Source organism: Lithobates pipiens, unplaced genomic scaffold, assembly GCF_037356315.1.
Source record: "Lithobates pipiens isolate NorthernLeopardFrog02 unplaced genomic scaffold, aLitPip1_a1.2 Scaffold_157, whole genome shotgun sequence".
Taxonomy (NCBI): Eukaryota; Metazoa; Chordata; class Amphibia; order Anura; family Ranidae; genus Lithobates; species Lithobates pipiens.
Window position 1 is genome coordinate 1,938,674 of NW_027507746.1, and position 27,416 is coordinate 1,966,089.

Genomic DNA, 27,416 nt, shown 5'->3' on the forward strand with positions numbered 1-27,416 from the left:
ATATCAAGAATTGTAATTACATGTCCCTGTTAAACAGGGGCAGAAAAATTTGGCCTTAAGCACTGCTGCTGGTGCCACCACACTGCAACCTCTGCCATATACTCTAGTTTTATTGCAGGAATTAGCCCTGCTGCAAAGCATTGCATCAAAAATTGTAATTAAACGCCCCTGTTAAACAGGGGCAGAAAAATTGGGCCTTAAGCACTGGTGCTGGTGCCACCACACTGCAACCTCTGCCATATACTCTAGTTTTATTGCAGGAATTAGCCCTGCTGCAAAGCATTGCATCAAAAATTGTAATTAAACGCCCCTGTTAAACAGGGGCAGAAAAATTGGGCCTTAGGCACTGGTGCTGGTGCCACCACACTGCAACCTCTGCCATATACTCTAGTTTTATTGCAGGAATTAGCCCTGCTGCAAAGCATTGCATCAAAAATTGTAATTAAACGCCCCTGTTAAACAGGGGCAGAAAAATTGGGCCTTAGGCACTGCTGCTGGTGCCACCACACTGCAACCTCTTCCATATGCTCTAGTTTTATTGCAGGAATTAGCCCTGCTGCAAAGCATTGCATCAAAAATTGTAATTAAATGCCCCTGTTAAACAGGGGCAGAAAAATTGGGCCTTAGGCACTGGTGCTGGTGCCACCACACTGCAACCTCTGCCATATACTCTAGTTTTATTGCAGGAATTAGCCCTGCTGCAAAGCATTGCATCAAAAATTGTAATTAAACGCCCCTGTTAAACAGGGGCAGAAAAATTGGGCCTTAGGCACTGGTGCTGGTGCCACCACACTGCAACCTCTGCCATATACTCTAGTTTTAATGCAGGAATTAGCCCTGCTGCAAAGCATTGCATCAAAAATTGTAATTAAACGCCCCTGTTAAACAGGGGCAGAAAAATTGGGCCTTAGGCACTGGTGCTGGTGCCACCACACTGCAACCTCTCCCATATACTCTTGTTTGATTGCAGGAATTAGCCCTGCTGCAAAGCATTGCATCAAAAATTGTACTTAAACGCCCCTGTTAAACAGGGGCAGAAAAATTGGGCTGATGGCATCAACCAGAACCAGAAATGTTCTTCCAATATATCAGCGGAGGAGGAAGAGGATAGACAATCAACATAACAGGACAGTCACTCAGCATCAGCATAGGCAGTCTTGAAGGGATGAGATATTTAAAAAAAAATTATTCTGTTACATCAGCTTCAGGTGCTTGGTAGCTGTGGGTGATCCAAGACTGATTCATCTTGATGAAGGTCAGTCGATCAACTGATTCGGTGGACAGGCGCACCCTGTGATCGGTAACAAAGCCACCAGCAGCACTGAAGGTGCGTTCCGAAAGAACGCTGGATGCAGGACAGGCCAGTAGCTCAATTGCATACTGTGCAAGCTCTGGCCAGTGATCCATCCTCAAGACCCAGTAAGCCAGAGGATTTTCGGTGGGAAAGGTGTCCAAGTCTGACCTTGCCCCTAGGTATTCCTGCACCATGTAAATCAGACGCTGGCGATGGGTGCTGGAACCGATCATACCTTGGGGCTGCGGACTAAAAAATTGTCTGAAAGCATCAGTCAGACGGCCTCCTTCTCCACCGCTCCTTCTGACCGATGCATCAGCAACACGTTGTCCAGGACCAGGAGTTTGTAACCTCCCAGTCTCTGGGAACGCGTTGCACAGACCTTTCTGCAAGGCCTCCCGGAGATGTCTCATCCTCTGCTCCCTCTGCGATGGCAAGATAAGGTCAGCAACCTTACCCTTGTACCGTGGATCAAGGAGAGTAGCCAGCCAGTAATGGTACCTCTCCTTGATACGAAGAATACGAGGATCCTTCCGCAGGCTTTGCAGGATCAGGGAGGCCATGCAGCGTAGGTTAGCTGAGGCATTTGGTCCGGAGTCCTCTGGGTCACTAAGGACAACATGATCCGCAGCTACCTCCTCCCAGCCACGTACAAGTCCACGTGTTTCTTGGGACTGTAAATCATCCCTACAAGACTGCTGCTGCTGCTGCTGATGCTGATGCTGAGTGCCAGCCTCCACCTCCATGCTGACACAATCATCCTCCTCCTCCTCTTCCTCCTCCTCATCCTCTTCCTGTGTGATGGGTGGCACAGCAGGAACACTGTCTGGATAAAGGGGGCCTTGAGAGGCAAGGAAGTCCTCCTCTTCCTGCCTCTGTTCTGCCTCAAGTGTCCTGTCCATTATTCCATGCAGCGTATGCTCCAAGAGGTGGACAAGAGGTACAGTGTCACTGATGCATGCACTGTCACTGCTCACCATCCTTGTGGCCTCCTCAAACAGTGACAGGACAGTGCATGCATCCCTGATCATGCCCCACTGGCGTGGTGAGAAAAAACCAAGCTCCCCTGACCCTGTCCTGGTGCCGTAGTCGCACAGGTACTCATTGATGGCCCTCTGCTGCGTGTGCAGCCGCTGCAGCATGGCCAATGTTGAGTTCCATCTGGTGGGCATGTCACATATAAGGCGGTTCTTGGGCAGGTTCAACTCCTTTTGGAGCTCAGCCAGCCGAGCACAGGCATTAAATGATCGGCGGAAATGTACACAGACTTTCCTGGCCTGCTTCAGGACATCCTGTAAGCCGGGGTACCTGCCCAAGAACCGCTGCACCACCAGGTTAAGGACGTGAGCTACACAGGGCACATGGGTCAGCTGTCCCTGTCGGAGGGCGGAGAGGAGGTTGGTGCCATTGTCACAAACCACCATTCCTGGCTTAAGCTGGCATGGCGTCAACCACCTCTCGGCCTGCCCCTGCAGAGCTGACAAAACATCCGCCCCAGTGTGGCTCCTGTCCCCCAAACAAACCAGCGCAAGCACGGCATGGCATCGTTTTGCCTGCGTACTTGCATAGCCCCTGGAACGCCTACGAAGCACCGCTGGTTCTGAGGACAGAGCACTGGAAAAGGCCATGGAGGAAGAAGAAGAGGAGGGGGTGGAGGAGAGAGGTGTGTCACAACCAATAGTAGCATTTTGGAGGCGTGGTGGCGGAACAACCTCCAACACTACTGCACCTTGTCCTGCATCCTTCCCAGCTGCCAGAAGAGTGACCCAATGGGCCGTGAAAGACAGGTAACGTCCCTGTCCATGCCTGCTGGACCATGAGTCAGCGGTAATATGCACCTTACCGCTGACCGCCCTGTCCAGCGAGGCAAGGACATTGCCTTCCACATGCCAGTAGAGAGCCGGAATCGCCTTCCGTGAGAAAAAGTGGTGTTTGGGGACCTGCCACTGAGGAACCGCACATTGTACAAACTCACGGAAGGGGGTCGAGTCTACCAACTGAAAAGGCAGCAGTTGAAGTGCTAGCAATTTAGCCAAGCTAGCATTCAACAGCTGGGCATGTGGATGGCTGGGAGTGAACTTCTTTCGCCGGTCCAGCAGCTGGGGCAGGGACATTTGCCTGCTATAATCGGACGTGGGTGTACCGCTAGCAGAGTTCCCGGAAGCACTTGGCTGTGAGACACCTAATTCTACACCTTCATTCCTCTCAGAGCAGGTTTCAGAGAGGACTGAAGGTCTAGTGGTGTTGGAGATGCCAGCTGATGAGGAGCAAGGAGAGGTCCGCTTTGTTCTTTGGTGTGGGTCTTTGAGGTACGCTTGCCAACGAGCTGCATGGCAGGTCAACATATGTCTGGTCAAGCATGTGGTGCCCAAGCGGCTGATGTTTTGGCCACGTGAGATACGCTTGAGACATATGTTGCAAATAGCAGCGGTGCGATCTGATGCACTCGTCTCAAAAAAGGCCCACACCAAAGAACTTTTAGAATAACGCGCAGAAGCAGCGCTCTGCACAGGCGGAGCTCTGCGGTGTGATTCAGTCAGTGTGCTGCCCCTAAGCTGGCCCCCAGAGGGCATCCTGCCTCGTTGGACATGTGCCTCCTCCTCCTCCCTCCTTCCAGGCACCCACGTGGAGTCAGTGCCCTCATCATCCCCTCCCTCTTCATCGCTGTAGCAAACCTGGCAGTATGCTGCAGCTTGTGGAACATGACTGCCAGATTGCTGTCCTTCTTGAGCATCCCCTCTCTCTGCGCTCACGCTACTGCCTTCCTCTAGCTGAGTGTCATCATCAGAGCCCACAAATCACTGGGCATCCTCCTGGAGCATGTACCCAACACTGTGCTCAAAGAGTTCAGGAGACTCCTCAGGAGGACGTGGTGGGTCTAGGGAAGGAGTCACTGATGATGACATTGAGAGGAGGGAAGACGATGCGTTGGCAGCTGCTTTTCTAGTACCCTGAGACTGGGTGAGAGAGGATGAGGAGGATGAAGAGGGCTTGGTCATCCACTCTACCAAGTCATTGGCATGTTGCAGTTCAACATGTCCAGCTGCCGAAAAGAAGGACAAGCGTGTCCCATGGCCACGTGCTGATGACAATGCACCACGTCCACGACCAGCACTGTTGTCTCTAGACACAGAGCCTGCTTGCCCTCTTTTATCGGCTCGCGCCTGTCTGCCTCTCCTTGCTGGCCTTCCAGACATGGTAATGGCCTGAAGGGAGTTGGGTAAAAAAGCAGTTGGGTAGTGTATATTGTGCTAGAGGCACACAACACCCACTAACTCCTGCAGATGCCTTTATTATAGAACACCAGAGATAAAGGGGTATATACAGATGTATACTGTGCTGTGCTGGAGGCACACACAACTTCCAATAACTCCTGCAGATGGCAAGTGGGCTCAAATAGAGAACAGCTGTGTAGGTGGATATAGCGGTATGTACTGGGTACAGAGCACGCAGACAGCACACACTATCTCCTAACACTACTGGGTACAGAGCACGCAGACAGCACACACTATCTCCTAACACTACTGACTGCAAGCTCTATTATAAAAGATAGATCACTAGCTATATAGGTGAGGTGAATATAGCGGTGTATACTGCGGTCAGGGCACGCAGACAATAACAAGAGAACACCAGAGATAAAGGGGTATATACAGATGTATACTGTGCTGTGTTGGAGGCACACACAACTTCCAATAACTCCTGCAGATGGCAAGTGGGCTCAAATAGAGAACAGCTATGTAGGTGGATATAGCGGTATGTACTGGGTACAGAGCACGCAGACAGCACGCACTATCTCCTAACACTACTGGGTACAGAGCATGCAGACAGCACGCACTATCTCCTAACACTACTGGGTACAGAGCACGCAGACAGCACGCACTATCTCCTAACACTACTGACTGCAAGCTCTATTATAAAAGATAGATCACTAGCTATATAGGTGAGGTGAATATAGCGGTGTATACTGCGGTCAGGGCACGCAGACAATAACCACTACACAACAGCAAGATAGAAAATCGTCCGAAAACGATCGGTGTGTACTGTGTTGAAGGTAAACAGAACACCCACTGCTTCAGATGCAAACACACTACATGAGGCCGCCACGATGGCGGCCTTATATAGTGTGGGGCGTGCACTACACAGCCTGAGCTATGATTGGCCACAGGCATCCTGCCTGTGGCCAATCATGGCTCTCCTCGCTGCTGGCGCTGCGATTGGCCAAGCATGCGGGGTCACAGTGCATGCTTGGCCAATCAAGAGCCAGCAATGCACTGCGCCATCGCAGTGCATTGTGGGCCGTGAGCGTCACACGAATTTGACGCGAACGGACCAAAATGTTCGGACTTCGCCGAACGGACGAAAAGCCAATGTTCGAGTCGAACGTACGTTCGACTCGAACATGAAGCTCATCCCTAGTGAGGATTATGTATTATTATGGGACACTTCTTATAAATGGCCACAAGGTGGCAGTACATATAGGGTAAGCTGGGTGGAAGTGTGCCAATTATGTGGTATTATGGAGAACTTCTGATAAATGGCCACAAGGTGGCAGTACATGTAGAGTAACTACGCTGAGTGGAGGTGTGTGGATTATGTGTTACTATGGGGCACTTCTGATAAATGACCACAAGGTGGCAGTACATGTAGAGTACGCGGAGTTTAGGTGTGTGGATTATGTTATTATGGTGCAATTCAAATAAATGACCACAAGGTGGCAGTACATGTAGAGTACGCTGAGAGGAGATGTGTGAATTATCTGGTATTATGGTGCACTTCTGATAAATGACCACAAGGTGGCAGTAAGTGTAGAGTACGCTGAGTGGAAGTGTGTGGATTATGTGGTATTATGGGGCACTTCTGATAAATGACCACAAGGTGGCAGTACATGTATAGTACGCCGAGTGGAGGTGTGCGGATTGAGGGTTATTATGGGGCACTTTTGATAAATGACCACATGGTGGCAGTACATGCACAGTACACTGAGTGGACGTGTGTGGATTATGTTATTATGGTGCAATTCTAATAAATGACCACAAGGTGGCAGTACATGTAGAGTACGCTGAGTGTAGGTGTGTGGATTATGTTATTATGGTGCAATTCAAATAAATGACCACAAGGTGGCAGTACATGTAGAGTACGCTGAGAGGAGATGTGTAAATTATCTGGTATTATGGTGCACTTCTGATAAATGACCACAAGGTGGCAGTACATGTAGAGTACACTTAGTAGAGGTGTGTGGATTATGTGTTATTATGGAGCACTTCTGATAAATGGCCACAAGGTGGCAGTACATGTAGAGTACGCTGAGTGGAGGTGTGTGGATTATGTGGTATTTTGGGGCACTTCTGATAAATGACCACAAGGTGGCAGTACGTGTAGAGTACGCTAAGTAGAGGTGTGCGGATTAAGTGTTATTATGGGGCACTTCTGAAAAATGACCACAAGGTGGCAGTACATGTAGAGCACGCTGAGTGTAGGTGTGTGGATTATGTTATTATGGTGCAATTCAAATAAATGACCACAAGGTGGCAGTACATGTAGAGTATGCTGAGAGGAGATATGTGAATTATCTGGTATTATGGTGCACTTCTGATAAATGACCACAAGGTGGCAGTAAGTGTAGAGTACGCTGAGTGGAAGTGTGTGGATTATGTGGTATTATGGGGCTCTTCTGATAAATGACCACAAGGTGGCAGTACATGTATAGTACACCGAGTGGAGGTGTTACGGATTAAGGGTTATTATGGGGCACTTCTGATAAATGACCACAAGGTGGCAGTACATGTAGAGTACACTTAGTAGAGGTGTTTGGATTATGTGTTATTATGGAGCACTTCGGATAAATGACAGCAAGGTGGCAGTACATGTAGAGTACGCTGAGTGGAGGTGTGAGGTATATGTATTATTATGGGGCATTTCTGATAAATGGCCACAAGGTGGCAGTAAATATTGGGTAAGCTGGGTGGAGGTGTGCCAATTATGTGGTATTATGGAGAACTTCTGATAAATGGCCACAAGGTGGCAGTACATGTATAGTAAGTACGCTGAGTGGAGGTGTGTGGATTAAGTGTTCTTATGGGGCACTTCTGATAAATGACCAAAAGGTGGCAGTACATGTAGAGTACGCTGCGTGGAGGTGTGTGGATTATGTTATTATAGTGCAATTCTAATAAATGACCACAAGGTGGCAGTACATTTAGAGTACGCTAAGTGGAGGTGTGTGGATTAAGTGTTATTATGGGGCACTTCTGATAAATGACCACAAGGTGGCAGTACATGTAGAGTACGCTGAGTGGAGGTGTGTGGATTATATTAATAAGGCACTTCTGATAAATGACCACAAGGTAGCAGTACATGTAGAGTACACTGAGTGGAGGTGTATGGATTATGTTATTATGGTGCACTTCTGATAAATGACCACAAGGTGGCAGAACATGCACAGTACACTGAGTGGAGGTGTGTGGATTACGTTATTATGTGGCACTTCTGATAAATGAGCACAAGGTGGCAGTACATGTAGAGTACGCTGAGGGGAGGTGTGCGGATTATGTATTATTACGGAGCACTTGTGATAAATGACCACAAGGTGGCAGTACATTTAGAGTACGCTGCGTGGAGGTGTGTGGATTATGTTATTATAGTGCAATTCTAATCAATGACCACAAGGTGGCAGTACATTTAGAGTACGCTAAGTGGAGGTGTGTGGATTAAGTGTTATTATGGGGCACTTCTGATAAATGACCACAAGGTGGCAGTACATGTAGAGTACGCTGAGTGGAGGTGTGTGAAATATGTTATTATGGTGCAAATCAAATAAATGACCACAAGATGGCAGTACATGTAGAGTACGCTGAGGGGAGGAGTGTGTATTATGTTATTATGGGGCACTTCTGATAAATTACCACAAGGTGGCAGTACATGTAGAGTACGCTAAGTGGAGATGAGTGGATTAAGTGTTATTATGGGGCACTTCTGATAAATAACCACAAGGTGGCAGTACATGTAGAGTACGCTGAGTGTAGGTGTGGATTATGTTATTATGGTGCAATTCAAATAAATGACCACAAGGTGGCAGTACATGTAGAGTAAACTTAGTGGAGGTGTGTGGATTATGTTATTATGGGGCACTTCTGATAAATGACCACAAGGTGGCAGTACATGTAGTGTATACTGCGTGGAGGTGTGTGGATTATGTTATTATGGTTCAATTCTAATAAATGACCACAAGGTGGCAATACATTTAGAATATGCTAAATGGAGGTTTGTGGAATAAGTGTTATTATGGGGCACTTCTGATAAATGAGCACAAGGTGGCAGTACATGTAGAGTACGCTGAGTGTAGGTGTGTGGATTATGTTATTATGGTGCAATTCAAATAAATGACCACAAGATGGCAGTACATGTAGAGTACGCTGAGAGGAGATGTGTAAATTATCTGGTATTATGGTGCACTTCTGGTAAATGACCACAAGGTGGCAGTACATGTAGAGTAAACTTAGTAGAGGTGTGTGGATTATGTGTTATTATGGAGCACTTCTGATAAATGGCCACAAGGTGGCAGTACATGTAGAGTACGCTGAGTGGAGGTGTGTGGATTATGTGGTATTTTGGGGCACTTCTGATAAATGACCACAAGGTGGCAGTACATGTAGAGTACGCTAAGTAGAGGTGTGCGGATTAAGTGTTATTATGGGGCACTTCTGATAAATGACCACAAGGTGGCAGTACATGTAGAGTACGCTGAGTGTAGGTGTGTGGATTATGTTATTATGGTGCAATTCAAATAAATGACCACAAGGTGGCAGTACATGTAGAGTATGCTGAGAGGAAATATGTGAATTATCTGGTATTATGGTGCACTTCTGATAAATGACCACAAGGTGGCAGTAAGTGTAGAGTACGCTGAGTGGAAGTGTGTGGATTATGTGGTATTATGGGGCTCTTCTGATAAATGACCACAAGGTGGCAGTACATGTATAGTACGCCGAGTGGAGGTGTTACGGATTAAGGGTTATTATGGGGCACTTCTGATAAATGACCACAAGGTGGCAATACATGTAGAGTACACTTAGTAGAGGTGTTTGGATTATGTGTTATTATGGAGCACTTCTGATAAATGACCGCAAGGTGGCAGTACATGTAGAGTACGCTGAGAGGAGGTGTGTGAATTATCTGGTATTATGGTGCACTTCTGATAAATGACCACAAGGTGGCAGTACACGTAGAGTACACTGAGTGGAGGAGTGCGGATTATGTGTTATTTTGGAGCACTTCTGATAAATGACCACAAGGTGGCAGTACATGTAGAGTACGCTGAGTGGAGGTGTATGGATTATGTTATTATGGAGCACTTCTGATAAATGACCACAAGGTGGCAGTACATGTAGAGTACACTGAGTGGAGGAGTGTGGATTATGTTATCATGGGGCGCTTCTGAGAAATGACCACAAGGTGGCAGTACATGTAAAGTACGCTGAGTGGAGGTGTATGGATTATGTTATTATGGAGCACTTCTGATAAATGACCACAAGGTGGCAGTACATGTAGAGTACACTGAGTGGAGGAGTGTGGATTATGTTATTATGGGGCGCTTCTGAGAAATTACCACAAGGTGGCAGTTCATGTAGAGTATGCTGAGTGGAGTTGTGAGGATTATGTATTATTATGGGGCACTTCTGATAAATGGCCACAAGGTGGCAGTACATGTAGGGTATGCTGGGAGGAGGTGTGCCGATTATGTGGTATTATGGAGAACTTCTGGTAAATGGCCACAAGGCGGCAGTACATGTAGAGTAAGTACGCTGAGTGGAGGTGTGTGGATTATGTTATTATGGGGCACTTCTGATAAATGACCACAAGGTGGCAGTACATGTACAGTACATTGAGTGGAGGTGTGCGGATTATCTGGTATATTGGGGCACTTCTGATAAATAACCACAAGGTGGCAGTACATGCAGGGTATGCTGGGTGGAGGTGTGCCGTTTATGTGGTATTATGGAGAACTTCTGATAAATGGCCACAAGGTGGCAGTACATGTAGAGTGCGCTGAGTGGAGCTGTGTGGATTATGTTATTATGGTGCAATTCTAATAAATGACCACAGGGTGGCAGTACATGTAGAGTGCGCTGAGTGGAGGTGTGTGGATTATGTGGTATTATGGGGCACTTCTGATCAATGACCACAAGATGGCAGTACATGTAGAGTAAACTGAGTAGAGGTGTGTGGATTATGTGTTATTATGAAGCACGTGTGATAAATGACCACAAGTTGGCAGTATATGTAAAGTACACTGAGTGGAGGAGTGTGGATTATGTTTTCAAGGGGCGCTTCTGATAAATGACCACAAGGGGGCAGTACATGTAGTGTACGCTGAGTGGAGGTGTGTGGATTATGTGGTATTATGGGGCTCTTCTGATAAATGACCACAAGGTGGCAGTACATGTAGAGTACACTGAGTGGAGGAATGCGGATTATGTGTTATTTTGGAGCAATTCAGATAAATGACCACAAGGTGGCAGTACATGTAGAGTACGCTGAGTGGAGGTGTATGGATTATGTTATTATGGAGCACTTCTGATAAATGACCACAAGGTGGCAGTACATGTAGAGTACACTGAGTGGAGGAGTGTGGATTATGTTATTATGGGGCGCTTCTGAGAAATGACCACAAGGTGGCAGTACATGTAGAGTACGCTGAGTGGAGGTGTGAGGATTATGTATTATTATGGGGCACTTCTGATAAATGGCCACAAGGTGGCAGTACATGTAGGGTATGCTGGGTGGAGGTGTGCCGATTATGTGGTAATATGGAGAACGTCTGGTGAATGGCCACAATGTGGCAGTACATGTAGAGTAAGTACGCTGAGTGGAGGTGTGTGGATTATGTTATTATGGGGCACTTCTGATAAATGACCACAAGGTGGCAGTACATGTAGAGTACGCCGAGTGGAGCTGTGCGGATTATGTATTAGTATGGGGCACTTCTGATAAATGACCACAAGGTGGCAGTACATGTATAGTACACTGAGTGGAGGTGTGCGGATTATCTGGTATATTGGGGCACTTCTGATAAATAACCACAAGGTGGCAGTACATGCAGGGTATGCTGGGTGGAGGTGTGCCGTTTATGTGGTATTATGGAGAATTTCTGATAAATGCCCACAGGGTGGCAGTACATGTAGAGTACGCTGAGTGGAGGTGTGTGGATTATGTGGTATTTTGGGGCACTTCTGATCAATGACCACAAGGTGGCAGTACATGTAGAGTACGCTGAGTGGAGGTGTGTGGATTATGTGGTATTATGGGGCACTTCTGATAAATGACCACAAGATGGCAGTACATGTAGAGTAAACTGAGTAGAGGTGTGTGGATTATGTGTTATTATGAAGCACGTGTGATAAATGACCACAAGTTGGCAGTATATGTAAAGTACACTGAGTGGAGGAGTGTGGATTATGTTTTCAAGGGGCGCTTCTGATAAATGACCACAAGGTGGCAGTACATGTAGTGTACACTGAGTGGAGGTGTATGAATTATGTTATTATGGTGCACTTCTGATAAATGACCACAAGGTGGCAGAACATGCACAGTACACTGAGTGGAGGTGTGTGGATTATGTTATTATGGGGCGCTTCTGATAAATGACCACAAGGTGGCAGTACATGTAGAGTACGCTGAGGGGAGGTGTGCGGATTATGTATTATTATGGGGCACTTCTGATAAATGGCCACAAGGTGGCAGTACATGTAGATTACGCTCAGTGGAGGTGTATGGATTATGTTATTATGGAGCACTTGTGATAAATGACCACAAGGTGGCAGTACATTTAGAGTACGCTAAGTGGAGGTGTGTGGATTAAGTGTTTTTATGGGGCACTTCTGATAAATGACCACAAGGTGGCAGTACATGTAGAGTACGCTGAGTGGAGGTGTGTGAATTATCTGGTATTAGGGGGCACTTCTGATAAATGACCACAAGTTGGCAGTAAGTGTAGATTATGCTGAGTGGAGTTGTGTGGATTATGTGGTATTATGGGGCACTTCTGATAAATGACCACAAAGTGGCAGTACATGTAGAGTAAACTTAGTGGAGGTGTGTGGATTATGTTATTATGGGGCACTTCTGATAAATGACCACAAGGTGGCAGTACATGTAGTGTATATTGCGTGATGGTGTGTGGATTATGTTATTATGGTTCAATTCTAATAAATGACCACAAGGTGGCAATACATTTAGAATATGCTAAATGGAGGTTTGTGGAATAAGTGTTATTATGGGGCACTTCTGATAAATGAGCACAAGGTGGCAGTACATGTAGAGTACGCTGATTGTAGGTGTGTGGATTATGTTATTATGGTGCAATTAAAATAAATGGCCACAAGGTGGCAGTAAGTGTAGATTACGCTGAGTGGAGGTGTGTTGATTATGTGGTATTATGGAGCACTTCTGATAAATGGCCACAAGGTGGCAGTACATGTAGAGTATGCTGAGTGGAGGTGTGCGAATTATGTATTATTATGGGGCACTTCTGATAAATGACCACAAGGTGGCAGTACATGTAGAGTACGCTGAGTGGAGGTGTGCGGATTATGTCTTATTATGGGGCACTTCTAATAAATGACCACAAGGTGGAGGAACATGTAAAGTACACTGAGTGGAGGTGTGTGGATTATCTTATTATGGTGCACTTCTGATGAATGATCACAAGGTGGCAGTACATGTAGAGTACACTGAGTGGAGGTGTGTGGATTATGTTAATGGGACACTTCTGATAAATGACCACAAGGTGGCAGTACATGCACAGTACACTGAGTGGAGGTGTGTGGATTATGTTATTATAGGGCACTTCTGATAAATGAGCACAAGGTGGCAGTACATGCACAGTACACTGAGCGGAGGTGTGTGGATTATGTATTATTATGGGGCACTTCTGATAAATGACCACAAGGTGGCAGTACATGTTGCGTACACTGAGTGGAGGTGTGTGGATTCTGTGTGATTATGCAGCACTTCTGATAAATGGCCACAAGGTGGCAGTACATGTAGAGTACGCTTAGTGGAGGAGTGTGGATTATGTTATTATGGTGCAATTCTAACAAATGACCACAAGGTCGCAGTACATGTAGAATACGCTGAGTGGAGGTGTGTGGATTATCTGGAATTATGGGGCACTTCTGATAAATGACCACAAGGTGGCAGTACATGTAGAGTACGCTGAGTGGAGGTGTATGGATTATGTTATTATGGAGCACTTCTGATAAATGTCCACAAGGTGGCAGTACATGTAGAGTACACTGAGTGGAGGAGTGTGGATTATGTTATAATGGAGCACTTCTGATAAATGACCACAAGGTGGCAGTACATGTAGAGTACGCTGAGTGGAGGTGTGCGGATTATGTGATATTATGCAGCACCTCTGATAAATGGCCACAAGGTGGCAGTACATGTAGAGTACGCCGAGTGGAGGTGTGCGGATTATGTATTAGTATGGGGCACTTCTGATAAATGACCACAAGGTGGCAGTACATGTAGAATACACTGAGTGGAGGTGTGCGGATTATCTGGTATGTTAGGGCACTTCTGATAAATAGCCACAAGGTGGCAGTACATGTAGAGTACACTGAGTGGAGGAGTGTGGATTGTGTGTTATTATGGAGCACTTCTGATAAATGACCACAAGGTGGCAGTACATGTAGAGTACGCTTAGTGGAGGAGTGTGGATTATGTTATTATGGTGCAATTCTAACAAATGACCACAAGGTGGCAGTACATGTAGAATACACTGAGTGGAGGAGTGTGGATTATGTTATTATGGGGCGCTTCTGATAAATGGCCACAAGGTGGCAGTACATATAGTGTAAGCTGGGTGGAAGTGTGCCAATTATGTGGTATTATGGAGAACTTCTGATAAATGACCACAAGGTGGGAGTACATGTAGAATTTGCTGTGGAGGTTTGTGGATTATGTTATTACAGTGCAATTCTAATAAATGACCACAAGGTGGCAGTACATTTAGAGTACGCTAAGTGGATGTGTGTGGATTAAGTGTTATTATGGGGCACTTCTGATAAATGGCCACAAGGTGGCAGTACATGCAAAGTACGCTGATTGTAGGTGTGTGGATTATGTTATTATGGTGCAATTCAAATAAATGACCACAAGGTGGCAGTACATGTAGAGTACGCTGAGTGGAGGTGTGTGAATTATCTGGTATTATGGGGCACTTCTGATAAATGACCACAAGGTGGCAGTACATGTAGAGTACGCTGAGTGGAGGTGGGTGGATTAAGTGTTATTATTGGGCACTTCTGATAAATGACCACAAGGTGGCAGTACATGTAGAGTACACTGAGTGGAGGTGTGTGGATTATGTTATTATGGATCAATTCTAATAAATGACCACAAGGTGGCAGTACATGTAGAGTACGCTGAGAGGAGGTGTGTGAATTATCTGGTATTATGGTGCACTTCTGATAAATGACCACATGGTGGCAGTACATGTAGAGTACACTTAGTAAAGGTGTGTGGATTATGTGTTATTATGGGGCACTTCTGATAAATGACCACAAGGTGGCAGTACATGTAGAGTACGCTGAGTGTAGGTGTGTGGATTATGTTATTATGGTGCAATTCAAATAAATGACCACAAGGTGGCAGTACATGTAGAGTACGCTGAGAGGAGATGTGTGAATTATCTGATAATATGGTGCACTTCTGATAAATGACCACATGGTGGCAGTACATGTAGAGTACACTTAGTAAAGGTGTGTGGATTATGTGTTATTATGGGGCACTTCTGATAAATGACCACAAGGTGGCAGTACATGTAGAGTACGCTGAGTGTAGGTGTGTGGATTATGTTATTATGGTGCAATTCAAATAAATGACCACAAGGTGGCAGTACATGTAGAGTACGTTGAGAGGAGGTGTGTGAATTATCTGGTATTATGGTGCACTTCTGATAAATGACCACAAGGTGGAAGTACATGTAGAGTACACAGAGTGGAGGAGTGCGGATTATGTGTTATTATGGAGCACTTCTGATAAATGACCACAAGGTGGCAGTACATGTAGGGTATGCTGGGTGGAGGTGTGCCGATTATGTGGTTTTATGGAGAACTTCTGGTAAATGGCCACAAGGTGGCAGTACATGTAGAGTAAGTACGCTGAGTGGAGGTATGTGGATTATGTTATTATGGGGCACTTCTGATAAATGACCACAAGGTGGCAGTACATGTACAGTACACTGAGTGGAGGTGTGTGGATAATGTTATTATGGTGCAATTCTAATAAATGACCACAAGGTGGCAGTACATGCAGAGTGCACTGAGTGGAGGTGGGCAGATTAAGTGTTATTATGGGGCACTTCTGATAAATGACCACAAGGTGGCAGTACATGTAGAGTACGCTGAGTGTAGGTGTGTGGATTATGTTATTATGGTGCAATTCAAATAAATGACCACAAGGTGGCAGTACATGTAGAGTACGCTGAGAGGAGATGTGTGAATTATCTGGTATTATGGTGCACTTCTGATAAATGACCACATGGTGGCAGTACATGTAGAGTACACTTAGTAAAGGTGTGTGGATTATGTGTTATTATGGGGCACTTCTGATAAATGACCACAAGGTGGCAGTACATGTAGAGTACGCTGAGTGGAGGTGTGTGGATTATCTGGTATATTAGGGCACTTCTGATAAATAACCACAAGTTGGCAGTACATGTAGAGTACACTGAGTGGAGGTGTGCGGATTATCTGGTATATTAGGGCACTATTGATAAATAGCCACAAGGTGGCAGTACATGCACAGTACACTGAGTGGAGGTGTGTGGATTATGTTATTATGGTGCAATTCTAATAAATGACCACAAGGTGGCAGTACATGCAGAGTGCACTGAGTGGAGGTGTGCAGATTAAGTGTTATTATGGGGCACTTCTGATAAATGACCACAAGGTGGCAGTACATGTAGAGTACGCTGAGTGTAGGTGTGTGGATTATGTTATTATGGTGCAATTCAAATAAATGACCACAAGGTGGCAGTACATGTAGAGTACGCTGAGAGGAGGTGTGTGAATTATCTGGTATTATGGTGCACTTCTGATAAATGGCCACAAGGTGGCAGTACATGTAGAGTACGCTGAGTGTAGGTGTGGATTATGTTAATATGGTGCAATTCAAATAAATGACCACAAGGTGGCAGTACATGTAGAGTACGCTGAGAGGAGGTGTGTGAATTATCTGGTATTATGGTGCACTTCTGATAAATGACCACAAGGTGGAAGTACATGTAGAGTACACTGAGTGGAGGAGTGCGGATTAGGTGTTATTATGGAGCACTTCTGATAAATGACCACAAGGTGGCAGTACATGTAGAGTACGCTGAGTGTAGGTGTGTGGATTATGTTATTATGGTGCAATTCAAATAAATGACCACAAGGTGGCAGTACATGTAGAGTACGCTGAGAGGAGATGTGTGAATTACCTGGTATTATGGTGCACTTCTGATAAATGGCCACAAGGTGGCAGTACATGTAGAGTACGCTGAGTGTAGGTGTGGATTATGTTAATATGGTGCAATTCAAATAAATGACCACAAGGTGGCAGTACATGTAGAGTACGCTGAGAGGAGGAGTGCGGATTATGTGTTATTATGGAGCACTTCTGATAAATGACCACAAGGTGGCAGTACATGTAGGGTATGCTGGGTGGAGGTGTGCCGATTATGTGGTTTTATGGAGAACTTCTGGTAAATGGCCACAAGGTGGCAGTACATGTAGAGTACGCTGAGTGTAGGTGTGTGGATTATGTTATTATGGTGCAATTCAAATAAATGACCACAAGGTGGCAGTACATGTAGAGTAAGTACGCTGAGTGGAGGTGTGTGGATTATGTGTTATTATGGGGCACTTCTGATAAATGGCCACAAGGTGGCAGTACATGTAGAGTACACTGAGTGGAGGTGTGTGGATTATGTTATTATGGGGCACTTCTGATAAATGACCACAAGGTGGCAGTACATGTAGAGTACACTGAGTGGAGGTGTGTGGATTATGTTATTATGGTGCAATTCTAATAAATGACCACAAGGTGGCAGTACGCCGAGTGGAGGTGTGCGGATTATGTATTAGTATGGGGCACTTCTGATAAATGGCCACAAGGTGGCAGTACATGTAAAGTACACTGAGTGGAGGTGTGTGGATTATGTTATTATGGGGCACTTCTGATAAATGACCACAAGGTGGCAGTACATGTAGAGTACACTGAGTGGAGGTGTGTGGATTATGTTATTATGGTGCAATTCTAATAAATGACCACAAGGTGGCAGTACGCCGAGTGGAGGTGTGCGGATTATGTATTAGTATGGGGCACTTCTGATAAATGGCCACAAGGTGGCAGTACATGTAAAGTACACTGAGTGGAGGTGTGTGGATTATGTTATTATGGGGCACTTCTGATAAATGACCACAAGGTGGCAGTACATGTAGAGTACGCTGAGTGGAGGTGTGTGGATTAAGTGTTATTATGGGGCACTTTTGATAAATGGCCACAAGGTGGCAGTACATGCATAGTACACTGAGTGGAGGTGTGTGGATTATGTTATTATGGAGCAATTCTAATAAATGACCACAAGGGGGCAGTACATGCACAGTACACTGAGTGGAGGAGTGTGGATTATGTTATTATGGGGCACTTCTGATAAATGACCACAAGGTGGCAGTACATGTGGAGTACGCTGAGTGGAGGTGTGAGGATTATGTATTATTATGGGGCACTTCTGATAAATGACCACAAGGTGGCAGTACATGTAGAGTACACTGAGTGGAGGAGTATGGATTATGTTATTATGGAGCACTTCTGATAAATGACCACAAGGTGGCAGTACATGCAGAGTAAGTATGCTGAGTGAAGGAGTGTGGATTATGTTTTTATGGTGCACTTCTGATGAATGACCACAAGATGGCAGTACATGCAGAGTACATGTACTGCCACCTTGTGGTCATTTATCAGAAATGCTCCATGATAACATAATCTGCACACATCCACTCAGTGTACTCTACATGTACTGCCACCTTGTGGTCATTTATCAGACGTGCTCCATAATAACACATAATCCGCACACCTCCACTCAGTGTTCTCTACATGTACTGCCACCTTGTGGTCATTTATCAGAAGTGCACCATAATAATACATAATCCACACCTCCCCTCAGTGTACTCTACATGTACTGCCACCTTGTGGTCATTTATCAGAAATGCTCAATAATAACATAATCAGCACACCTCCACTCAGTGTACTCTACATGTACTGCCACCTTGTGGTCATTTATCAGAAATGCTCAATAATAACATAATCAGCACACCTCCACTCAGTGTACTCTACATGTGCTGCCACCTTGTGGTCATTTATCAGAAATGCTCAATAATAACATAATCAGCACACCTCCACTCAGTGTACTCTACATGTACTGCCACCTTGTGGTCATTTATCAGAAGTGCACCATAATAATACATAATCCACACCTCCCCTCAGTGTACTCTACATGTACTGCCACCTTGTGGTCATTTATCAGAAATGCTCAATAATAACATAATCAGCACACCTCCACTCAGTGTACTCTACATGTACTGCCACCTTGTGGTCATTTATCAGAAATGCTCAATAATAACATAATCAGCACACCTCCACTCAGTGTACTCTACATGTACTGCCACCTTGTGGGTCATTTATCAGAAGTGTCCCATAATAATACATAATCTGCACACCTTCACTCAGCATACACTACATGTACCTCCACCTTGTGGTCATTTATCAGAAGTGCACCATAATAATACATAATCCACACACCTCCCCTCAGTGTACTCTACATGTACTGCCACCTTGTGGTCATTTATCAGAAGTTCCCATAATAATACATAATCAGCACACCTCCACTAAGTGTACTCTACATGTACTGCCACCTTGTGGTCATTTAGAAGGGAGGGAAAATCTGTTGACCTGAATCCATTAAATGAAATAAGAATGGTACAAGATATGCCTAATGATAGAGTTTAAACTTTTAACATATGGGGGGCGTGGCCGGCCGGAACCAAGGATGGACGCTTTCTTGCAGAGTTCTGCCGGACCTCCGACAATCTGGTGCCATCCGCCGTTCCAGATCGCCCTAGGTTCCCACAAACGACACCATCCTGCTCCTCGGGTGCTCCTCCACAGGTCCGTGGATCAAAGGATTCGGTCCGTTCCGGCTGCTGTAGGCGGCCTCGCCAGGCGCCATCTTGCGGCCTACTAGGCCTCCATAATCCCCGGCCTTTCCTGCGGTGCTACCCGAGGGCCGCTCCGGCGGCGGTTCCAGGCGGCCCGGAGGGGGTGTACTCGGCCGCCGAATCGCTGCACCCGCTGCACCTCTGCACACCAGAGTCTTCTGGGATCCCCTGCTCTGCATCCCTCCGGCCTGGTGAGTCCCCTGTGGGGCTATTTGAACTCTCCTCTGCCTTCTCCCGTCCAATTCCCCCCTCCACAGCGTCAGGAGGACACCTTACTGGGCCACCTCTGGGGGTTTATGAGAACTGATACCCTTATCCCACTGCACCAGGCAACAATAGTCTCTGGCAGATAGAATTGGGATATCCCCGCGCTATCATATACAAATCTCACTAAATACTAGGGGTGGGTTGCAGCAGAACACCGACAGAGGTATAAACCCTACTACTGAAAAACGTATGACAAAAATCAAATAAGTGATGTTGCGCTCCCTTAAAATAGATAAAAACTCTAAAGTGCCTAATGCTTACTATTGGTTGCATACAAAATTGCATATACCAATACTATAGATCCAACTATCGTGACAAAACGTAGTCCATAAATAAAGTGTCAAGTGCTAAAAATACAGTATTTACACAATATAAGAGTGTCCAGTGCTTGATAAAAATCGCATAAATCAAAAGTGCCTAATGCTTACTATTAATTACATACAAAGTTGCATATGACTGCACAGTAATGTAAACTCATCTCTAAAAATCGCATAAATCTAAAGTGCCTAAGGGGAGACGTTGCTGGATCTGGCGGCAGAGGAGATCCTGTCATTTTAATAACTGATGTGGGGACAATATCCATAACCCGGGAGTAGGGGTACACCACCTGGATAGCCTGAGATCCCTGTTTTCTGCTGTTTGCCTTACAGCAGTAAGGTAAGGAGCCATTTCACTTGATGTGTGTGGAACACTGAAGAGGCACAGGAGTGTGTACACACTGTTTTGCCTGGCACCTTGTACCTGGAGAAGCTCTGTACGAAGCACGTGGCACTTTATATATGCTGTTTTAAGAGACTGTGTTTTCTTATTTTATTTTATATATTTTAATTGCACTGTGTGATCCACATATATGTCATTACCAATACAGTTTGCAGCATTAATTGTTTTTTGAGGAACAAGTTCGCTTGCATGACATATTTTCACTGGTATATGCAATTTTGTATGCAATTTTGTATGCAACCAATAGTAAGCATTAGGCACTTTAGAGTTTTTCTCTATTTTAAGGGAGCGCAACATCACTTATTTGATTTTTGTCAATAGTCTCTGGCAGCCCTCTCCAGGCAAGACCCTGGCTCCGGCCTATATTGGATCCTGGTGGCCATCTTGCTACACCCTGCTACACCCAGTTTCTCACAGCTCCAACTACCACGGCTCCATAGGGTGAAGGGTTTAAAAATAAAAAATAAAACCTCCTGACATTGACTGCCCCTGTCACCAGTAATCAATATGACCACAATCAACTTTAACCATCGTGGCTCCTAAATGAGTTAAGGGGTCTATCCACTCTCCACTAGGGATGGCCGAACAGTTCGCCCGGCGGTCGTTTCACGGCAAATTTCGGCTGTTCGAGGTCCGCCAGTTCGGCGGACTATTGGCGTCGTTCGCCCGGCGGACTTCCGTGTTTTTACTGTGTAAAGGAACTTTGACCTGATGACACATCCATCATGAGGTACAGGACAGCCAATTGAGACATGACAGCACATGGACACTTGGACATTCCCCCTAACTTATAAATACACCCGATCCGACGGCCATTTTACATTCTTTCTTCTGTCACTATAGGGAAAGGTTGCTGTTTGGAGCAGGGAGAGATAAAACGCTAGCTATTTGGTACACAAAAGTTCTTTTCAGGACTGGTATAGGTGTTAGGTGTATATAGGTTTGCTGTGCTACTGATTGTTGCAGCAGCCTGAGTGTCTTTTGTCAGTTTAGATAAAGGGACAGAGCGCTGTGTGCTGCTATTTTAGGGACAGCCAGATTAGTCATCATCATCATTATTAGCTGTTACTATCAGGTCCACAAAAGTGCTATTCGAGTAACCAGTTATCGTTCCAGTCTCCTCTGTTTTGCCAGTTTGTATAGGAAGGAAGCAGTGTGTCAGGCAGTGAGGGTCAGTTTAAACAGTAGCTGTTACTATTTGTTCCACAAAGGTTCTTTTCAGGACTGGTATCAGTGGTACGGTAATAGGCTTGTACACGTATAATATTCTTTCTTCCAAATATAGAAAGAATATTATACTTGACTGCTGCCCTTCTGCTGCAGTCTGCTAATCATTCACAACTCACTTGTTCCACAAAACTCTTTATCAGGACTGGTAACTTGGTCTGTGTAGGGTGCTACAGTACATAGGGTTGAGTGAGGTAAAGTCTGCTGTTCTGTAAGGACCGGTATCGGTCCACAATACATAGGGTTGAGGTGCACCACTGCTGACCGCTGCCCTATACTGCAGCAGTCCTTCAGCAGTATAGGGACTGACGTACAGTCTGCTAATCAGTCACACACAACCTACTTGGTCCACAAAGGTCCTTATAAGGACTGGTAAGGTCCAGGGTGCTACAGTACATAGGGTTGAGTGAGGTACAGTCTGCTGTTCTGTAAGGACCGGTATCGGTCCACAATAGATAGGGTTGAGGTGCACCACTGCTGACCGCTGCCCTATACTGCAGCAGTCCTTCAGCAGTATAGGGACTGACGTACAGTCTGCTAATCAGTCACACACAACCTACTTGGTCCACAAAGGTCCTTATAAGGACTGGTAACTTGGTGTAGGGTGCTACAGTACATAGGGTTGAGTGAGGTACAGTCTGCTGTTCTGTAAGGACCGGTATCGGTCCACAATAGATAGGGTTGAGGTGCACCACTGCTGACCGCTGCCCTATACTGCAGCAGTCCTTCAGCAGTATAGGGACTGACGTACAGTCTGCTAATAAGTCACACACAACCTACTTGGTCCACAAAGGTCCTTATAAGGACTGGTAACTTGGTGTAGGGTGCTACAGTACATAGGGTTGAGTGCGGTACAGTCTGCTGTTCTGTAAGGACCGCTATCGGTCCACAATACATAGGCTTGAGGTGCACCAATGCTGACCGCTGCCCTATACTGCAGCAGTCCTTCATCGGTATAGGGACTAAGAGTTTTGTCACAGGGTGATTTAAAAAATGACAGGCAGAGGAAGAGGCAGGCCCTTCCGCAGGGGTGGTAGGGGTAGGGCAGGAGCACCAGCCTTGAGCCAAAGTGGGAAGTTGCAGAAGGTGCGTTCAATTACTTTAAAGGACGCACCAAACTTGGTTGAGTGGCTCAGTCAGCCTTACTCTTCTGCACCCTCCTCATCGTCTCGATCTGCACCCTCTTCTTCACTCTCTGCTATGTGCACCCCCAAAGACACTACCACCAACAACACCCCCACCACCACCACCACATACCTTCCGCTTGAGTCACAGGAATTATTTTCCAATCCATATCAAGAGGACATTTCTGATGAGCAGCCACTCTTGGTATTGGATTAGGAAGAGGAGGTAGCAACAACCGCTACTCAGCAGTCTGACGACAGTACCCAGATCAGCCCAAGGAGAAGGTTGGTCCCCGGTGTTGCTGCCTACTCCGAGATCTCTACTTATAGCGGTGGGGAAGGTGACGTTGATGATGACGTGTCTAGTGATGTCACGTGGGTGCCCACAAGAGAGGAAGAGGAGGGGAGTTCAGACGGAGATATGGACCAGCAGATAGGGAGGAGAAGCAGGACTAACTTACATTGCACAGGAGGGACAAAGCAGACTGCAAATGTATGAGGAGCGAGTCATCGACCATGTACGGTCACATCTGGCACTCCCTGGACACCGGCACATGGCTCTGCAGTGTGGGCTTTTTTTAACGTGTCTGCTGCTGACAATAGCGTTGCCATCTGCAATCTTTGCAGTCAACGCATTAGTCGCGGTAAGCCCAACACTCACCTAGGGACGACCGCCTTAAGAAGGCACATGGGCAGCCATCACCGAGCCGAGTGGGAGCAACGTAACACACAAAGCCACACTGCAGGCTCTCACCGTCCAGCCTCGTCTTCTACTTCTCCTTCTCCTCTCTCCTCACAATTGTCCTCCACTCCACCTTCCATCACGCCAAGCTCACATTTTCCTGCAAAAAGGCAGGCTTCCGTGGGCCTAATGTTCGAGCGTAAAAAAATGATGACGCCGGATAACCCTCTTGCCCAACGATTGACGGCTGGCTTGTCAGAACTCATAGCCCGCCAACTACTGCCATATAAACTGGTGGACTCGGAGGCCTTTCGCAAATTTGTGGCCATTGGAACTCCACAATGGAAGGTCCCAGGAAGGAAGTATTTCTCAGAGAAGGGCATCCCAGAGCTATATGGCCATGTTCAGCGGCAAGTGAATGTATCTCTGGCACACAGTGTCGGTGCCAAGATACATCTGACCACAGACACGTGGTCTAGCAAACACGGGCAGGGAAGGTATATCACTTTTACTGCCCACTGGGTGAACCTTCTGACGGCCGTCAAGCATGTAACCCGTGGCACCCGCGTAGATTTGGTTTTACCGCCATGGATTGCATGCAGGCCTGACTCTTCTTCTCCTCCTCCTCCTACTCCATCCTCCTCCCTCTCCTCCTCAGCTGCCTCCTCCTTTTCCGCTGCTAGCGTCTCTTCCGCTGCACCGCCCAAGCTCCCCAGAACCTATTCCACATGCCAGGTGAGACGTTGCCATGCCGTGCTGCGTCTGTTGTGCCTGGAAGCCAAGAGCCACACTGGCCCGGCACTCCTTTCAGCTTTGCGTTCACAGGCAGATCAGTGGCTAACACCGCTCAATTTGACAGTTGGTAAAGTGGTGTGTGACAACGGTGCCAATCTGCTTAGCGCGTTGAAACAAAATCACGTACGTGCCATGCATGGCACACGTCTTAAACTTGGTCGTGCAGCTATTCCTTGTCAAATACCCTGGTGTCCAGGACATCTTGCGGCAGGCAAGGAAAATCTCGGCCCATTTCAGAAGATCTTACACGGCCATGGCTCGCCTTGCTGACATTCAGCGGCGACACCGTCTGCCGGTCAGACGTCTTATTTGAGATTGCCCGACGCGATGGAACTCAACCTTCTATATGCTTGATAGGCTGCTCCAGCAGAAACGTGCAGTTAACATCTACCTGTATGAACTCTTGCGCGACGCATGCAGACTTCTGCGGCCATTTGAGGAGATCACCAAACTGGTCAGTCGCAGCCATGGTGCCATCATTGACATGGTACCTTATGCCTTCTTTATGCAGCGTGCATTGCGTCGTGTCATTGATCAAGCTGTGGAGGAGCAGGAGCGGGAAGATGAGGAAGTCGCAATGCTGGATGAATTCCCAGGGAGGGCTACTCTATCTGAGACAAGTCAACAACAGGAGTCTGATGAGGAGTCAGAGGAGGATGGTGCCGGGGTGGATGAGGAGGAGCAAGAAGAGCATGCTTTAAACCTTTCTAGGATCCCTGTTGTTGTGCGTGTATGGGGAGAGGAGAATGAAGAGGACGACATTATCCTGGATGATGAGCAGGAGCCAGGCCACCACACCACTTCCACTTTAGTGCAAATGGGGGCCTTCATGCTCCAGTGTTTTAATAGGGACCCCCGTATAAAAAGCATAAGGTTTAAGGACCAGTACTGGGTGGCAACGTACTTAGACCCCCGGTACAAACACAAAATGGCGGAAATGTTACCGCCGTCGCAGAGGGTCGTCAGAATGCAGCACTTCCAGGCCTTGCTTCGAGAAATGCTGCATTCTGCTTTTGCGTGCGCTGGCAGAGGAGCAATTCCCACTCCCAGAGAAGGAGTTGCGGGTACCAATCCAACAGCGCCTGCAAGAAGAGGCCGGTTTGAAGATGTGTTGGTGACTTCGGATATGAGGTCATTCTTTCAGCCGACCCATCGACAGGTGTCATCCGGATCCAGCATCAGGGAACGCCTAGACCCTCAGGTGTCCAACTACATTGGTTTAACGGCCGATGTGGACGCTCTGAGGAGTGATGAACCCCTGGACTACTGGGTGGGCAGGCTTGACCTCTGGCCAGAGCTTGCCCAATTTGCAATCGAACTGTTGGCTTGCCCCTCATCCAGTGTCCTGTCCGAAAGGACGTTCAGCGCAGCAGGGGGGATCGTGACCGATAAGCGTACTCGCCTAGCTCACGACAGTGTTAACTACCTCACATTTCTAAAAATGAATGAGGCATGGATCTCGGAGGAATTCAACACATGTGACCAGTAGACCATGTATATGTCTATAAACTATTTTTTTAATCAAGCACACGGACCTTCTTTCTTCATTTGGCTCACTTCCTTGTCCCAAAAAAGCACACCGTACTATATGCCCCTACCCTCCTCTTTGAAGAGGTTGAGCGGTGTCATATTTCTACTGGGGCTGCTTATGAGGGGATCACACCATCCCTGTGCTGTGCTGACTTCCTCCTGGGGGTTCTTATTATGAGGGGATCACACCATGCCTGTGCTGTGCTGAGTTTCTCCTGGGCCTGCTTATTATGAGGGGATCACACCATCCCTGTGCTGTGCTGACTTACTCCTGGGGGTTCTTATTATGAGGGGATCACACCATCCCTGTGCTGTGCTGACTTCCTCCTGGGGGTTCTTATTATGAGGGGATCACACCATGCCTGTGCTGTGCTGAGTTTCTCCTGGGCCTGCTTATTATGAGGGGATCACACCATCCCTGTGCTTTGTTGACTTACTCCTGGGCCTGCTTATTATGAGGGGATCACACCATCCCTGTGATGTGCTGACTTCCTCCTGAGGGTTCTTATTATGAGGGGATCACACCATCCCTGTGCTGTGCTGAGTTTCTCCTGGGCCTGCTTATTATGAGGGGATCACACCATCCCTGTGCTGTGCTGACTTACTCCTGGGCCTGCTTATTATGAGGGGATCACACCATCCCTGTCCTGTGCTAAGTTTCTCCTGGGCCTGCTTATTATGAGGGGATCACACCATCCCTGTGCTGTGCTGACTTCCTCCTGGGGGTTCTTATTATGAGGGGATCACACCATTCCTGTGCTGTGCTGACTTCCTCCTGGGGCTGCTTATGGTGCTGCTGTCAGTGCTGTATATTACGGTGCTGGTGTGAGTGTTTAATGTCACGCTGCTGATGTCAGTGCTCTCTGTCACGGTGCTGCTGTCAGTGCTGTATATCACGGTGCTGATGTCAGTGCTGTATGTCACGCTTCTGATGTCAGTGCTCTCTATCACGGTGCTGCTGTCAGTGCTGTATATCACGGTGCTGATGTCAGTGCTGTATGTCATGCTTCTGATGTCAGTGCTGTATGTCACGCTTTTGATGTCAGTGCTCTCTATCACGGTGCTGCTGTCAGTGCTGTATATCACGGTGTTGCTGTCAATGCTGTATGTCACAGTGCTGGTGTTAATGCTTTATGTCACGCTGCTGATGTCAGTGCCCTCTATCGCAGTGCTGTTGTCAGATGACTCTATCATGGTGCAGGTGTGAGTGCTTTATGTCACGCTGCTGATGTCAGTGCCCTCTATCGCGGTGCTGTTGTCAGATGACTCTATCACGGTGCTGGTGTGAGTGCTTTATGTCACGCTGCTGATGTCAGTGCCCTCTATCGCGGTGCTGTTGTCAGATGACTCTATCACGGTGCAGGTGTCATTGCTGTATGTCACGCTTCTGATGTCAGTGCTCTCTATCACGGTGCTGCTGTCAGTGCTCTCTATCACGGTGCTGGTGTCAATGCTTTATGTCACGCTGCTGATGTCAGTGCTCTCTATCACGGTGCTGTTGTCAGATGACTCTA